We start from the raw sequence: 17,116 nt of genomic DNA, 5'->3' as shown, positions 1-17,116 counted from the left end.
TTGGCCCAGGGCGCGATCCTGGAGACCAGGGATCGAATCCCACGTTGGGCTCCCGGTGCATGGAGCCTGCTTCTCCCTCTGCCTGTGTCTCTGCCTCTCCCTCTCTCTCTCTCTCTGTGTGACTATCATAAATAAATAAAAATTAAAAAATAAATAAATAAATTTTCCAATTTGTTAGCATGTAGATTTTCATAATATTCTCTTATGATCATTTGTATTTCTGTAGTATTGGTTGTTATTTCTCCTCTCTCATTTGTACTTTTATTTGAGTACTTTCTCTTTTTTTCTTGATAAACCTAGCTAGAATTTTGTCAATTTTATTGATTTTTTTTAAAGAAACTAACCCCTGGTTTCATTGATCTATTATTTTTAAAGTTTCTATATCATTTATTTTGGCTCTAATCTTTATTATTTCCTTCTTTCTGTTGACTGTAGTTTTTGTTTGTTCTTTTTCTAGCTCCATGAGGTATAAAATTAGGTTATTTATTTGGGATTTTTTTCTTGCTTCTTGAGGTAGACCTGTATTGCTATAAGCTACTCTCTTAGAACCACTTTTGCTGCATCCTAGAGGACTTGGGCTGTTGTGTTTACATTTTGATTTGTTTCCATGTATTGTTTAATTTCTTCTTTGATTTTCTGTTGGCCTGTTCATAATTCAGTAGCATGTTTTTTAAGCTCCATATATTTGTCATCTTTTCAGATTTTTTTCTTGTGGTTTACTTCTAGTTTCATGGTGATGTGGTCAGAAAATATGCAGGGTATGATTTTGATCTTTTTGAATTTGTTGAGGTTTGTTTTGTGGGTTAATATGTGATCTGTTCTGGAGAATATTCCATGTGCACTTGAGAAGAATGTGTATTCTGCTGTTTTAGGATGGAATGTTCTGAATACCTCTCATCTTACCTACCATCTCTTCCATTGTGTCAGTTAAAGCCATTGTTTCCTTGTTGATGTTCTGTTTAGATAATCTGTCTATTGATGTGAGGTAATAAAATCCCCTTTTATTGTATTACTAATTCCTTTATGTTTGTTATTAACTGTTTATGTATTTGAGTGCTCCTATGTTGAGTGTATAAATATTTATAATTGTCATATCTTCTTGTTGAAGTGTTCCCTTTATTATTATATAGTGTCCTTCTTTGTCTCTTGTTACATTCTTTGTTTTTTTATTTTTTATTATTTTATTTTATTTTTATTTTTTTTAAGATTTTATTTATTTATGAGATTGAGAGAGAGAGAGAGAGAGAGAGAGAGAGAGAGGCAGAGACACAGGCAGAGGGAGAAGCAGGCTCCATGCAGGGAGCCTGCTGCCGGACTCGATCCCAGGACTCTGGGATCACGCCCTGGGCTGAAAGCGGCGCTAAACCACTGAGCCACCCGGACTGCCCTCTTTTTTTTTTTTTAAGATTTTATTTATTTATTCACGAGAGACACAGAAAGAGAGAGAGAGAGAGAGAGAGAGAGAGAGAGAGAGAAAGAGAGGCAGAGACACAGGCAGAGGGAGAAGCAGGCTCTGTGCAGGGAACCTGATGTGGGACTCGATCTCGATCCCAGGACTCCAGGATTACGCTCTGGGCTGAATGCAGGCGCCAAACCACTGAGCCTCCCAGGGATCCCCACATTCTTTGTTTTAAAGTCTATTTTGTTCAATATAAGTATGCTACTCTGGCTTTTTATTTTTCATTCAAGATTTTATTTAAATTCAGGTTAGTTTACATGTAGTGTAGTATTAGTTTGAAGGGTAGAATTTAGTGATTCACCAGTTGCATATAACACCTTTTGCTTGTTACATCAAGTTCCCTCCTTAAGACACATCACCCAATTACCTCAACCTCCTACCTACCTCCCCTCAAGTAACCCTCAGTTTGTTACCTATTGTTAAGAGTTGCTTATGGTTTGCTTCCCTGTCTTTATCTTAATTTATTTTTCCTTCCCTTCCCCTATGTTCATATGTTCTGTTTCTTAAATTCCACATATGAGTGAAATCATATGGTATTTGTCTTTCTCTAACTTATTTTGCTTAGCATAATACACTCTAGTTCCATCCATATCATTGCAAATGCTGATTTCATTATTTTTGATGACTATGTAATATTCCATTATATATATTATATATATAAAACACATCTCTATCTCTTCATCAGTTGGCAGACATTTGGACTATTTACATATTTTGAATAGTGTGGTAGTGCTGCTATAAAGATTTATATCCATTTGCATGATAAATGTTTCTCCATCCTCTCATTTTCAATCTTTGGGTGTCTTTTCATCTATAATGGGTCTCTTGTAGGCAGCATATACATGGGTCTTGTTTTTTCAATATTTTCTATCACCTTATGTCTTTTGTTTGGAGCATTTAGTTTATTTACTTTCAAAGTAATTGATACATAGGTATTTATTGCCATTTTATTACTTGTTTTGTGCTTATTTCTGAAAATTTTCTCTTGTCTTTTCTTATATTTCTCTAGAAAGCAGATATCCTAACCTAGATTGTGACAATGGAACATACTGGCCTGTGGGATCCCCCTAATTTTAAAGTGTCCTTTGTAAGTTACTCTTAAGGTCTCAGTTGGGACCTGTATTAAAGACTAGAACATACTCCGAATCCTTTCCATTTTGTCTTTCTTCCCTCTTTAACTCCAAAGTATCAAAGCTACATGCTGTTTGTTTTTTTCTTCAAAGGCATTATCCAGGCACCAAAAACAGAAATGGAAAGAGACAGGTTTAGTCCAAAGTACCAGTTTCCATTACCTTAAGCTGCCTCAATGGTTTTTCTTAGGGGGTAGAGTTTCTCACACTTGGTCTCAAGCCCACAGTATATGCAATACTTCAGTCAAATTGCTTGCGACATATTAGAGTGATTGCTTAGGAATTATGAGTTCCTCATATATTAAAAGAAGCCTGAATACTTCTTATAGAGGCACTGAACTAAAGAGGAGAATAGTTTTCAAAATTCCTACTTGTCATGGAGTTATACTGCAATGTTGAAAATGTTCTGTTTTACATGACACACGAAGATGCACAGTCACAGACTATATTGAAAATGATAGATTCCAAGAATGTCGCTCAAAGTCCTCCATACTCTGGTCCTGGCCTGTTTTTCTGTTCTAATCTCCTATTATGCTTACTCTTTCAGTTTAGTTCCATATATATTTATTTGAATGTTTGTGATATACTTAATGGACACATCCTAGGCCCTGTAGATAACTCAGAGACTTATATAACCTATAGTCCCTTCTTCAAGAAGCACAAAAACTCATAATCTCAGAAGGGAAAATTCTAAAGTGTCTTGCATGGTTAATGGGATTATAGGAGCTTGCTCCATGTAAAGAAGTCATGCATGAGGGAGTGTGAGCCACCCCTGTTCCATTCTTGGCCACTGGTTTTTCTGACAGGCTTAGGCTCTCTATGGCTTAGGAGGCCATAGAGAATAAAGAGATCTTAGATATGTGGAGTGTAAGTTGTGGGTTCCAGCCCTGTTGTCCTGATTTTGGGTAAGTCACTTCTTGCAAGATATACAAAGTAATATTATTTTCCTGCTTACCCCTAGGGAAGAGTTGAACAAACTTCAAGGAATGAGGTGTAACCATCAATGAATTTTTTCCCTATATTGAATATTTGTTCTAAATAAGAGTTTTGGCCCTTCCAATAATTTTGAAAGAAGCTTGGAAAGCATGAAATGTGCTGACATTCCAGCAGTTTTGGTGTGTGCAACCTGTAATCATCTAGGAATGCAATTCTGGGTATATCAGGTATCCAAATTCCACCTGTGTTTCTCCTGGATGTCCCATTTGGCCCTAAGACATCTGCTATAACAGATGTGTGCGTGTTTTGCCTGATAGAAGGAAAGATGTCTGGGTGAGGGAAGGGGGTACTGCTGCTGTAGGTCAAAGTAATTTGAGATAGCAGGTATTGGAGGTTCTGCACTCTTAGCAGTGTGCCCCATTCCTTCAGGGATTTCCAAGGCAAAGGGTAGAGATGAGATGTAAAGAAGAGAGAGTGGAAAACCTACTGCTCAAATCGAGCTTTGGTATTTGGAAAGAAGATGTTTGGGAGGTCAAGATACTTGGATTCTAGTCCCAGTTCTGTCATTGACTTGATGTGTGACCTTGGGAAATTAATTTCTTAGTTCTGACCTTAAGTTTTCTTATATTAAAAAAAGTAGTTGGGTGAACTGAATTCCAAGGTACCTTCTCACTCTGACCTTCAATACTTTGGGTCCTCAAAGTTCTTTAGAGAGTGAGAAATACCAAGACTGTCAGATATCATAAACAGAAAGTTAAGGAATATAAAAGAAAATAATTTTACAGTACAAAAGCAAAGTATGAATTTGTGCATTGTGTTATAAGTATTTTACTCTATGTACTTTCCAGATTTTCCAGGATAAATATCTTGTCCAATTTTTTCTAGAAACAATCCAAATATCCTGGTAATTGCAATGTTTCACTATTCGAATTAAATCTCCTAAACTGCCTCATTCAATCAGAAAGGATTTCAGAACATCTTTTTTTTTTTTTCACTAGAAAATCAGAGAGGGAGACAAACCATAAGAGACTCAACTATAGGAAACAAACTGAGGGTTGCTGGAGAGGAGGTGAGGGGAATGGGGTAACTGGGCGATGGATTAAGAAGCACTGGGTGTTATATGCAACTGATGAATAACTGAACTCTACCTCTAAAGCTAATGATATATATTAATTAATTAATTAATTAATTAAATTAAAATAAAATAAAATTAAAAAGAAAAAAGCAATGCCTTATATTTTGCATCAGAAAACATGGTTGCCGTAACTCTGTAGCACTCACCTTATCTTTCCTTTCTAGGTTTTTTCCTTATGCATATCAAGTTTTTCATTGGTATAAATAATATTCAAAGCAATTGAAACTTTCTATAAGTATAATCTGTTTGGATCACGTATTACTCACAAAAGACATGTGTTTGGAAATATAAAGAACCATGCTTAAAACTAGACATTTGTGGTGGATGCTTGGAATAGACAAAGAGGCAAACTAGACTTCTCTATTGTAAGATTCTAGACATAATTATAGGACAGAAGAATCTGAGGAGTGGGGAGGAATAGCAGCAGAAGCAGAGAGAAGGAAGTTTCAAATATCTTTTATATATGGCCTCTCCTGGTGGAGATTAGGAGCCAGAAGTTTTGGATAACACGAAGTAGAAGGTAAATGATGCCTGCCTGAATTTTTTTCTGTAGTGCAAACCTTTCCTGAGTCCCAGACTAGAATTTCAAACGGCCTGTTCCATCTCTCAATATGGCACCTCAAACTCATTTATCTTCCCTTTAAAACCTTTTTTTTTTCTCCTGAATTCATTGTTTCTATTACTGGCACCACCATTTTTTTCCCAATCACTAAAACTAATAACTTTGGCAATATCTCTGATTTTTCCATTACCTCACTAAATCCAGTCAGTTGCCACACTGTGTGGATATTCCTCCATAATCTCTCTCATGAGCAAAGATTCCTATGCATATTCACTACCACCACCTTTATTTAGGCTTTCATAACTTCTCATTTCAAACATTTTAATAACCCTTTTATCTGGTCCATTCCTTCTAAACCTTATCAACTTCAATCAATAAAAATCTAGAGAAAACTTCACCTTAGTTTCTTTTCCCACCAGTAGCTCCACCAGTAGTGTTAGATTTTTATGGGATTGTGATATTCTCAATTTATATTGGTACATGTGCATTTTTTAATTGAGAGACATGAATAAAGAAGATGTGGTATATGTATACAATGGAATATTACTCAGCCATTAGAAACGACAAATACCCACCTTTTGCTTCGACGTGGATGGAACTGGAGGGTATTATGCTGAGTGAAATAAGTCAATCGGAGAAGGACAAACATTATATGGTCTCATTCATTTGGGGAATATAAAAAATAGTGAAAGGGAATAAAGGGGAAAGGAGAAAAATGAGTGGGAAATATCAGAAAGGGAAACAGAACATGAGAGACTCCTAACTCTGGGAAATGAACAAGGGGTGGTGGAAAGGGAGGTGGGCAGGGGGTGGGGGTGACTGGGTGACGGCCCTGAGGGGGGCACTTGATGGGATGAGCACTGGGTGTTATGCTATATGTTGGCAAATTGAACTCCAACAAAAAAATAATAATTGTGAAACACATACACACACAAAAGAATGAGAGACATGAATAAGGTATAGCATCAGTTTGTAGGACTTCCTAAAATAATAGATGGAGGAAATTTCAAGAGTTTTAAGTGGACTAAGATAGTTGCATAATTACATTTGTGTCTCACTCTGAAGCACTCCCATTGTATATTTTATCTCCTAATTTGGATGTTAAAACAGACCCAACATCTGTAGCTTTCCTCTTGGCCACAACATAAGATTTTATCTTCTTTGTTTCTTTTTTAATACATCTGTATCAGCTGAATGCTTTCTGTTGCTTTTTGCTCTCTAGCCTCATCTGATCCATATCACAGATGTTGGGAGTTCAGGGATTTCCCCTTAGGTTTTAGTGTCTCCTCATTACCAGCCTTGGCCTCTTACTATAGTCATGTTTCCATCACTCACAATGTACTTGGCCATGTGGCAGCTTTGCTGATGGGCTCTGCAGCCATCTCCCACAAACAGGCCAAGAGGTGACATTCAATCTATCCAGAGTATACTTTTATCCTGCCAAAGCTGTAAAACTGTCTAGAATTGTAGTCCCTTCCAGTTATGTGCACCAAAGCACCTGCCAATATAATTAATCAGTTTCCTAATGATTTCATGGTACATCAGATAGAGCTCAGGTGACTTGTAGTAAGGAAAGTAAGGCCATAGCAGCACTGAGCTGGTTTGGGCTTAGAGATTCTGAAACTCTTAAGCACAATGCATAAGAAGTCCATTGAGTGTTTCTGGAATCTGTCCCAAAGACCAGAAAATATCTAGGTAGAGGCAAAATAAAGGTTAGGAGAACACAGATGTCCTAGCTCTCATGCAAAGGCTGCCTCCTCAGTGAGGGTTGTGGGGTGACCTAGCCCAGTCACCCCATGGCTGCCATTTAGTCAGTGGGCCTGCTTGTCGGGGTCTAGGGGCAGCTCTAGAGGGCTTGCCAGTGTCTCAGGCATGTACAATGTTTTCATCTAACTAAAACCACATGCAGAAGGATCGTGTCATACTTGGCATATAACCACTCAAGAAAGGCATGAGAGGGTGTCCAGACCTTAACTTGTTTGAACAAATGTTCAAAAAACATTTCTAAGGGAATATTCCAGAAAAACATACTCAAGGTCTTAAAACAGATGTTCAGCCTCTAGGAGGATTGTGTTGCTTCACAGCCATTATTATTGAAAGCTATAAGTAGAACCAAATCACTTCAGGGTTTGAACTATGGTGACTTTTCAGATCTTTTCTTGTAGCTTTCTTGTGGGCCAGGAGAAGAAGGGTGGATTAGATAACAGAGGCTAATGCTAAGGCGACAGCATTCTGTTGTCTTTTAGTGCCTTGGCTTCTTTTAGTGCCTTGGCTAGATTTAGGCAGGCAAGGGCATAGACCCCTGACTAGCTGACTTAATCTCTAAGAGCCTCAGTTTCCTCATTTGTAAAATGAGGACAATAACATTGCTCAGTTGGTAGGTTTCTGAAGAGGACTAAAAGGAAATATAATATATGAAGAGTTCGAATAGTGCATATCATGTATTAAGCACTCAGCAAGTCCTAAATAATATTAACATTACTACTAGAAGTACTTTTACCTTTACCACTTCTTCTAATACTATTAAAACTACTACAACTATGCAACAACTACGAGAACTACTACTACTACTACTACTACTACTACTACTACTACTATTGGTAATGAGAGTTTTTCCCAAATAAGTTGAGAAGTTGAATACCTCAAGATAATTATTTTCTAGCATGTGTAGAAGGTAGCAGTATCAAGGAAGATTGCAGGACTATAATTCTAGCTAGGAATAGAATAAATACCAGAACAGTGCAGGAACTTGGAATTATATTTCTCTTATCTCAAACCCAAACTCTTCCACTCTTCATTAGTTTGCTGTGTGATGTAGCCCAACCCACTTTAGATCTCTGGGTTTCAGTAACTACCCTTGAAATTAAAATGCCATTGACACTTATTTGCAAATCACCTGGCCTATACCAGAGGCCTAACCTGTGAATGGAATATGATATAAACAAACTGGTCCACATGGGGCATGGCACCAGCCTCTAAAATTTCACCAAGCTAACTGGCTCCTAATCCAGAGACATGCTATAACCACTACCAGGATTTTTGTTAACCACTGCCAGTGATAGATTGAACTCATTGTCACTGGGAGCCTAGTCTTACTTTCAATATAGCCATCCCTTGTTATTTCACATTTGCCCATCTACATTTGGTCATCCATAATGACTCTTAAAGAAATTTAATTCATCCATCCATCCATTCCACAAGTAATTATTGGGCAACTACAACATGCCAGACATTGTTCTCAGCACTGGGGATATAGCAGTGAATAAGGCAGACAAAAGTCCCTGGTATTATGAAGCTTATAGTCTAGCTACCTAGTCTGGCCAAATGCAATATTCCAAGAAACATTATTGAGGCAAGTTCAGTTTACCTTTTTGAAACAAATTATGGTCAATACTTTTCAACTGAACATGCTTTCTGGGAGGCAGGGTTGGGTAGAGAGGGAGGAGATGGCCTTGAATCTAGCCTGAGAAAAGGCTCAAGAGGGTGGTTTGGGAAAAGCCTTTAATAATAATATGACTATATTTTGATTTATCAGATGAATCTGGTTTATATCAATTATGTATCTAATATATATTGTATAGCTTATGTATATTGAATGCATCACCTTTTGAAATATGATAGAAAGTAATGTGACTTTTAATTGTGTAGTTCATAAACTGACTCTGAAGGCAGCTCCAAAAACATTTCAAAAATATTCTGAACAATAACAGCATAATCATAAATAGGTAGATAGATAGATAGATAGATAGATAGATAGATAGATAGATAGATAGGTCCATCCCCAAGGGGACTTCTTTGAAAAGTACAATATGCATTTGGATGTACAAGTTCTGGTATATTCTTAAAATAAATATTAAATTAGCAGTCAATTTGTTTAAAAAACATTGAAGTAAGAAAATCAGTTAGATTTTTATATGTATTTATTATGTTTGGACTTAAAGTCATACAATTCAGTAAGCAGTTATAAAATTAGCTTACTTTTAAAAACACTGAATCAAATTTTTCTTCTCACCTTGGTTCATTCAGTTGGTTTATTCATAGTTTTTTTGCATATGGGTCTTAAAAAGTACAAAATGGTTATTTGGCCATTACCTATGCTGTGTTACATTTTTAATATGCACATCAACTTTCTGGTTATATGACAAGTCTGAAGAAATACTGCCTTCTGATTTAATGCTAATGTGTGATCAAATTCCTTGTAATTTAACTGGTATTTATGTTACAGGCAGAATGTTAAATCAGGAATTGTAAACAATTCCTAGGCAATGTGTATAATGTTTGTAAGTCATTCCTAGAAATTGTTCACAATGCCTGTAACATATATGCAACTAGCAACATGCCTGAAAAATATAAGAAAACTTCAAGATGCAAACTGGCCATTCCCGTGCCATCCCTGAATTATAACATTTGCTTTAATAATTCTAATTATTTATCTGTTTGTATATCTAGATGTTAATGATAACTCTAGTAATAATAGTGTTTATTTTCATAGCTCTCATGGATTACTAGATTTTTACTAGTTATTGGGTGATACAGAGCTTTGGACAGGCTCATTTTAAGAGGAACTAGGAGTAAAAGAAACAAATAAATAAGAATAAAGGGAATCTTGTTTGCCAGGTATCCTCTGGCCTCATCCAAATATTCTTATTCCTGTTCTCAAGCTCCCTTGCTGTTTTCCCCAGATCATTAGACTCTATCCAAGTAGTTTTTGATACCCTAATGCCATCAAACTTTCCTAGGCCACTCAAAAGAAATCTAATAACTTTACAAACCTCACTGTGTTTACTTATTTATTAATTTTTTTAACCTCACTGTGTTTAAACATGAAACTTTTTGCCTGTTCCTGTTCACTTCCCACTAATGGGCCTCAGTGTCTCTCCATGGCATAATTGTTTAATTCTACATATTTGGTTCCTGTTTATTTTCATATACATTTTGAAATTATCTACATTTTGGTTTATGTTAGCATTGTGTGCTATGGATTATATCTACCCAACTACCCCCAAACCAATTTGGAGGTGAAGAAAAAAAGTTGAATTAGTCCAGCCTTTGAGTATTAAGGTCATATTAAATCACTGATTGGAATTCTTTACCCTAATTGGAGCATTTCTAGTCCATTTAGACAACTAAACTGATTTGGTAAACTTCTGATTGACCAATGGAACTGGAACCCAGCAAGATGAGGCCAGGAAATGAATTGGCAAGATAGGATGTAGGATCAAGAAAGAAACTTCTGAGTGACAGAGCAAAGCCTTCTGATAATTGACCTCAGAATGTAGTATAGGTGCAAAGAAGTTGGTTGGTATGATAAGATGCTCCTAAGTAGGATTTGACAGCCATAAAAATGGGCCCTTTAATCTACTTAGATAATGACCATTATTCCATTTCTATCACCATTGTATCCAGATATGATCCATCTGTATCCAGATATGACCCATCTGTTCTAAACCCCACTCAGTCCTATCTCCTCTGTTGCAGTCCTGCTAGTTGCTTCAGGCCACACTGGTATGTCTTTTGCTTGAACTCCTCTAGCTCTTATTTAAGTTCATTTTGCCTCTAGCACTGAGCTGCACTATATCTAAATATTTACTGTGTGATATTTTCATGTATGCCTTATACTTATGGTAACCATATTTTCCAAACCCAAAATTAAAGCACATCATTTTAAAATTTAGGTAGACTATTTGAAATTAATAGTAACCTAGAAAACAAATGCTTATTTCCTTCTATGTCACTTACCTATTAAATATTAGCTGATATTGATGTATTGGCTGCTAAAGATAAAGAAGAACATAAGTTGGCATCTACTAAGTTACAAATAAAGGACCCTGATATTCTTTGCAGTGTCCAATACAGAAAGGTATTGTACAAATGCCTTATCACTGTGTGTGAGGAATGATATAAGAATCCTGAAAAAGAAGAAAAAACTGGGAAATGAGAAGGGTAACAGAAAGTATCAGTAGCAAAAGATATAAGGATCATATCATATAAGGATAGTCTAAAAAGATGGGAACTTGTTATTCAGAAAGACAGAAATGAAAGAGGTTTCACTGAAGTCTGTAAGGATGTGGATTAGGTGAATTGGATTCCCCAAATTCTAGAATTTGTTTGTTTACAAAATTCTAGAATCCTTCACTGGGCTGCCCATATTCCTGAATACCAAAATTTCAAGTAAATTTAGGAAAATAGGGTGATAAATGCATGGAACTTGCTATTATTTTAAGAGGTAGTACAGGATGAGAACATAGCTTAGAAATGAGTTTAGGTACATACAAGGCTGGCAGGTCCATAAGGGATATTAAACTATTTTTATCCATTAATTTTTAGCTCAATTAGTTATTGAGATAACTAGTTAATTCATTGTGAAGCAGAAAGAAGACATTTTATCTATAGAGTCAGACATGCTGACAGCAACAAGAAGGGGTAGCTTACAATGAGGAGGAAGTAAAAGAATTATTTAAGACTAGTAATCTGGAATCAGTTTAGGGACTAATTTACTTACACACCTTAGCTTCACCTGAGAGTAACAAAGCATAGTTCAGAAATTCATGCTTTTAATATTCCTTTTGAGTCATTAAGATAAGCAAATTATATTCTATCTACTTTATGTGGAATTCATGATTCTTACAAGTAAGGATCTAAGATCCTTATCCTAATCAAATTGGCAAGCCTCACCACAACACCTTGGATTTTTCTCATACTGAGAAAAAAGGTTATAAGATATAAATGATCTGCAAACATAAGAAGCAGTTATTTGGGGAAGTAATAGTCCAGATGATGAAAGGCAAGAGAGGATACTCTTGCTAATAAAGTTTATTGGCATTTTAAAGGTTACAAACAGAAACATGGTGATACAGTGCTCTTTTGTCCTTTCTGCCAAATGATAGTAGCATTTCTTGGCAATTCAGGGCAACTAGAGAGCTTTGAGGTCCAGCACAAAGAGAGTAATGGTTCTAGATATTCTTTATATTGAAATTTATCAACATATCCTGGAATCCTTAAGGAAGCATTTTAAAATTTAGTTTCTCTATACTGGACAATATACATGATTAAGGGCCAAGGAGAGAGTGGCATTTGGAGGCCATCCTTCACTATGATAGTCTGCAAACCAGACACAGAATAAGTGGCAGTATGTTAACAAAAACTGAAATCAGGAGATAAACACTTTTCTTCTTGTGGTGAGCCACTGAGTAAATTTAGAAGATTTATTATGAAGTTGGTTTTGTCCCTTCTCATGAGGCTAAGCCATGTTCCTAATTATGCCCAACTTCGTAAATGATCTTGCACCAAATGGTTTATGTTGTATTTGGCACCAGTGATCTGGTCCTAGTAAATGTTAAGCTCATTGAGGGTAATGTCTATATCTCACTACCCTCTCTATCCCCATTCTGCCAACTTTCCTTCTCCTTGCTCAGTTGCAGCAGTGCCCTGCACATAGTAAGAATTCAGTGAGTATTGCTAAAATAATGAATACTTTATATGTGGTCATTATTTGCTATTAATATATAAACAGTTTGCTATTTTTAAAAAAGATTTTATTTATTTACTTGACGGGGGGAGAGAGATTGAGAGAGAGAGAGAGCCAGAGAGCACAAGCAGGAGGAACAACAGAGGGAGAGGGAGAAGCAGGCTCCCTCACTACCCAATGTGGGGCTTGATCCTAGGACTCTGGGATCATGACCTAAGCCAAAGGCAGATGCTTAACCAACTCAGCCACCTAGGTGTCCCTAAACAGCTTGCTATTAAAGTGGAAAGTAAGAGTTTAAGAAGCACAAAGAACAAACTTTTGCATGCTCAAAATAGTTGCTTTGGCTTCAGAAAATAGGTACACGGTCATAAAATAACTAAACTCCTCTGCCCTTAGGTTCTGAATCTAGTTGCTTTAGGAAGTAGTGGGTAGTCCAGCCTTGGGGAATTTTAGCAGCAAGTGCTGAACTGGATAACACTTGTCAGGGATATTATGGAGGGGGTCCCTGTATTAGTCTGGAATGGGGAGTAGTTAAACTTTGAGGCATGATTTTTCCCCAAGTTTTTATTTAAATTCTATCTAGTTAACATACAATGCACTATTAGTTTCAGGTGTAGAATCTAGTGATTCATCACTTATATACAACACCCTGTGCTCATCATAAGTGCCTTCCTTAATACCCATCACCATTTTAACCCAACCCCCTACCCACCTTCCCTCCAGTAACCATTAGTTTATAGTTAAGATTCTGTTTCTTGGTTTGACTCTCTTCCCCCCCCCATGTTCATTTGTTTTGTTTCTTAAATTCCACATATGAGCAAAATCTTATGGTATTTGTTTTTCTCGGACTTATTTTGTGTAGCATAATACTTTCTAGCTCCATCCATATAATTATAAATAGCAAGATTGCATTATTTTTATGGTTCAGTAATATTCCATTGTATATATATGCCACATCTTTATCCATTCATCAGTAGATGAACATTTGAGCTCTTTCCGTAATTTGGCTATTGTTAGATAATGCTGTTTTAAACATTGGGTGTATGTATCCCCTTGAATTAGTATTTTTGTATCCTTTGGGTAAATAGCTAGGAAGGCAATTGCTGGACTGTAGTTTTTTTTTTTTTTTTTTAACTTTTTGAGGAAACTCCATACTGTTTTCTAAAGTGGCTTCCTCAGTTTGCATTCCCAGCAACAGTGTAAGAGGGTTCCCCTTTCTCTTTATCCTCATTTAAGGCACAATTTTTAAAAAAAAAGATTTATTTATTTATTCATGAGAGACAGAGAGAGAGAGAGGCAGAGACAGAGGCAGAGGGAGAAGCAGGCTCCATGCAGGCAGCCCCATGCAGGACTCAATCCCATGACCATGCGATCATTCCCTGAGCCAAAGGCAGATGCTCAGCCACTGAGCCACCCAGGCATCCCATAAGGTGCAATTTTTGATAAAAGTTACAAAAGGTAATATGGTCCAAGAAAGAAGGTTTCTAGTTGAAAGATGTAGAGTAATCTTTCAAGAAGGCCTTGCAAGCCTTTTTACTAAAGCCTAGTTCTGCCTTATTGGTAGAGAACGTTAAATTAATCCTTTATCAGGAAAACAGGAACTTAAAGTTATCCAAACCAGACTTCTTGACTCACCTGGAGCATCTCTGTGTGGACTCCTCCATGTTTAATTCTGTGTTACCTAAAGTGAAAGTTAGCTTAGAAGGCTTAATAGAGCCATAACTTCCTGTATCTTCAACTTTTGGGGATTAGTGTATCTTATGTCTGTTGTGAACCCAGCAGAGAACTAGGAGTTGTGGGGATGGAAAGGGGTGTAAAGCTTTTTTTTTTTTTTTTTTTTTACCCCCTGGGTGAGCTGTATGGTGAATTTGATATACTTTCTCCAGAAGTACCACCCCATAACTTTTCTCATTCTCTCCTAGAAAGAGAGATTCAGGCTCTCATCACCTTCTGTTTAATTTTTTCCAACAACAAGCCTCTCTGTTTCCAAGATGCTCCCCTCCAATCCAAACATTACAGTATAGCCAGAGCTTTTGTCCTAAAGCACAGATGCAATCCTGCCACTCTCTTGTTTTGCAAATCCTCAGTGGCCACCTACTGAGATGAACCCTATAGGAATTAATTCCTAACACTAACACATTAACCAACACTTGCATTCTAGACCATTCACAATCTGTACCTAATTTGGCTTAGGTCTAACTCCCACCATTATTTCTATATATCCTATTCTTCTGCCTTACCCAACTACTCCCTATTTCTTGGAATATAGCAAATAATACTGAATATTATTTCATATGCTTTGCCTGGAATCTCTTTATAATTTGCCACTTGAAAAAATCCTACTGTCCTCATGTGTTACCTTCTCTGTGAAGATTATCCTGAATCTCTCAGGCAGAATTAATTCTCTTTCTCTGCATTCTTTTAGCTGGGGAAGACAATAGCTCATATTCATGACCAGATTTGCTCATACATAACTGAAATAGCCTTCATGGCACAATTTGAGGCCTTTTGGAGGTCTCCATCTTTGCCAATTCATAGAATTTAAGTGCCAGAAGAAATCTTAATGTCAACACATACAAATTCTTTCATACCAATGAATGTCTTTCAAGTTCCAGAAAAGGTGAAATGATTTGTTCAAATTCACACTCAGTGCTGTCTTTAAGGGGTGATAGACCAAAGTTCTTTCCCAAAATTGTCAGTTTAGTCATATTGCCTACCTTTTGAATTTATCATTGCCTTCTCCTAGCTTCTTTCAAAATGCAATATCTCAAGAAAATATATCATTTTAAATCTTCAGTACTTCAATATAAATACATTTATCAGATCAATTTTCTTCTCAACAGGAGACAGTCACAGCAGTATTAAAGGATAGAGGATGAAATGGGAATGAAAAGCAAGTTGGACCAACTTCCCAATTTTGATCCTAAATCACATTTTCCTGAGAAATTGAGGAATGAATAGAGACATGGAAAGATTATAGGAATTTAAGAGATTAGATACGACATTTTTCATCAGTTCCTTAATTCTACTGTCATGGAAATACAGTATTCTGTTGGCACAGAGAAGCCTGAGGGAAGGGGGGGGGCAGGTGCATCCTGCCTTTAAACAGATTTCAGCAAATTGGAGAAATTTCAAGGGAGTTATTGAAAGACAACTGGGATCAGCTAAATAGAGTCAAGAACTTCCTGATGGATGGAAGCAGCTTGAAGGCTCTAGAAATAAGGATACTAGTTTATTGCCTGCTAAGGTTTTGTGAGAAAGGAGGGAAGCATAATAGCCCACAGATATTAGAAATTGGGAATAATTATCTGGACTGGTATCAGGAGAAAAAAGTAATATTAATGATATAAAATTAATAAGAGTGGTAGGATATATGCTGACAAGGTGGAAAATATCTTAGCAGACAAAACTAATGAACTATGTCATCATCTTCTCAGGGGAGAAAGAAGTTCTGGAACCTGAAATGTGCTCAAGGACATAAAGCATAGGATAAGATAGTGTTGGGAATAAATATGAAGAATTTAGCTTGGGTGACAGGACAGATGTTTTTTAGGGTAGATCTTGAGGTCTCAGGAAGTCTGAGCACATTTGCTTTACAGTCTTTTTTGATATCAAAGAAATAGCAACTAAAATGGGAGGCAAAAGGTGAATAGGAAGTGAAGGATATAATTACTGGTAAACATCATCTTTAGGTCAAAATTTTCCATACATGAAGTACAAAAGCCAGCAATGGTGACTGTGTTAGTATAGAATTACCCAAAACTTAATGTATTCTTTCTTTACTTTTTTATTTCAAAATTTTTTCTTTGCATTTTGTTTGAAGAAATTTAATTATGATGTGCATTGTGGCATAGATTTCTTTGGTTTTATTCTATTTTTGGTTTACTTAGCTTCTTGAATATGTGCATTTATATTTTCAACAAAGTTGAGAAGTTTTTGGCTCTCAAATGGGACTTAGTGATATGAATGTTGGATATTTTGCTATTGCCCCACAGGTTTCTGAGACTCTGTTCATTTTTTTCCAGTCTATTTCTTCTGTTGTTTAGGTTGGGCAAATTCTTTTTTTAAAATATTATTTATTTATTTATTTATTTATTTATTTATTTATTTGAGACAGAGAGAGAGACAGAGAGAGAGAGAGAGAGAGAGAGGCAGAAACACAGGCAGAGGGAGAAGCAGGCTCCATGCAGGGAGACCGACGTGGTATTCGATCCTGGGACTCCAGGATCTCGCTCTGGGCTGAAGGGAGATGCTCAACCGCTGAGCCACCCAGGGATCCCCAGGTTGGGCAAATTCTACTGATATGTTTTAAAATCCACTGATTTTATCTTTTGTCATCTACACTTGACTATTGAGCCCATTAGTGAGCTTAAACAGTCTTTCCGTTATTGTAATTTTTAGTTCTGTAATTTTTGTCTTTTTATCA

General features: G+C 36.5%; 1 long non-coding RNA gene across 1 annotated transcript in view; it reads right to left on the bottom strand.

Moving 5' to 3' along the window:
* Positions 1-11,283, bottom strand: part of LOC118353745 (uncharacterized) — a 38,366-nt gene extending 27,083 nt beyond the window's left edge. Inside the window, exon 1 of the long non-coding RNA XR_004813142.2 lies at positions 10,962-11,283. This is a non-coding gene — a long non-coding RNA (uncharacterized LOC118353745). The remainder of the gene's footprint in view (positions 1-10,961) is intronic.
* Positions 11,284-17,116: the final 5,833 nt, after the last annotated feature.

Source organism: Canis lupus, chromosome X, assembly GCF_003254725.2.
Source record: "Canis lupus dingo isolate Sandy chromosome X, ASM325472v2, whole genome shotgun sequence".
Lineage (NCBI taxonomy): Eukaryota > Metazoa > Chordata > Mammalia > Carnivora > Canidae > Canis > Canis lupus.
The sequence above is the reverse complement of the archived record's forward strand: the minus strand, read 5'-3'. Positions and strand labels throughout refer to the sequence as shown.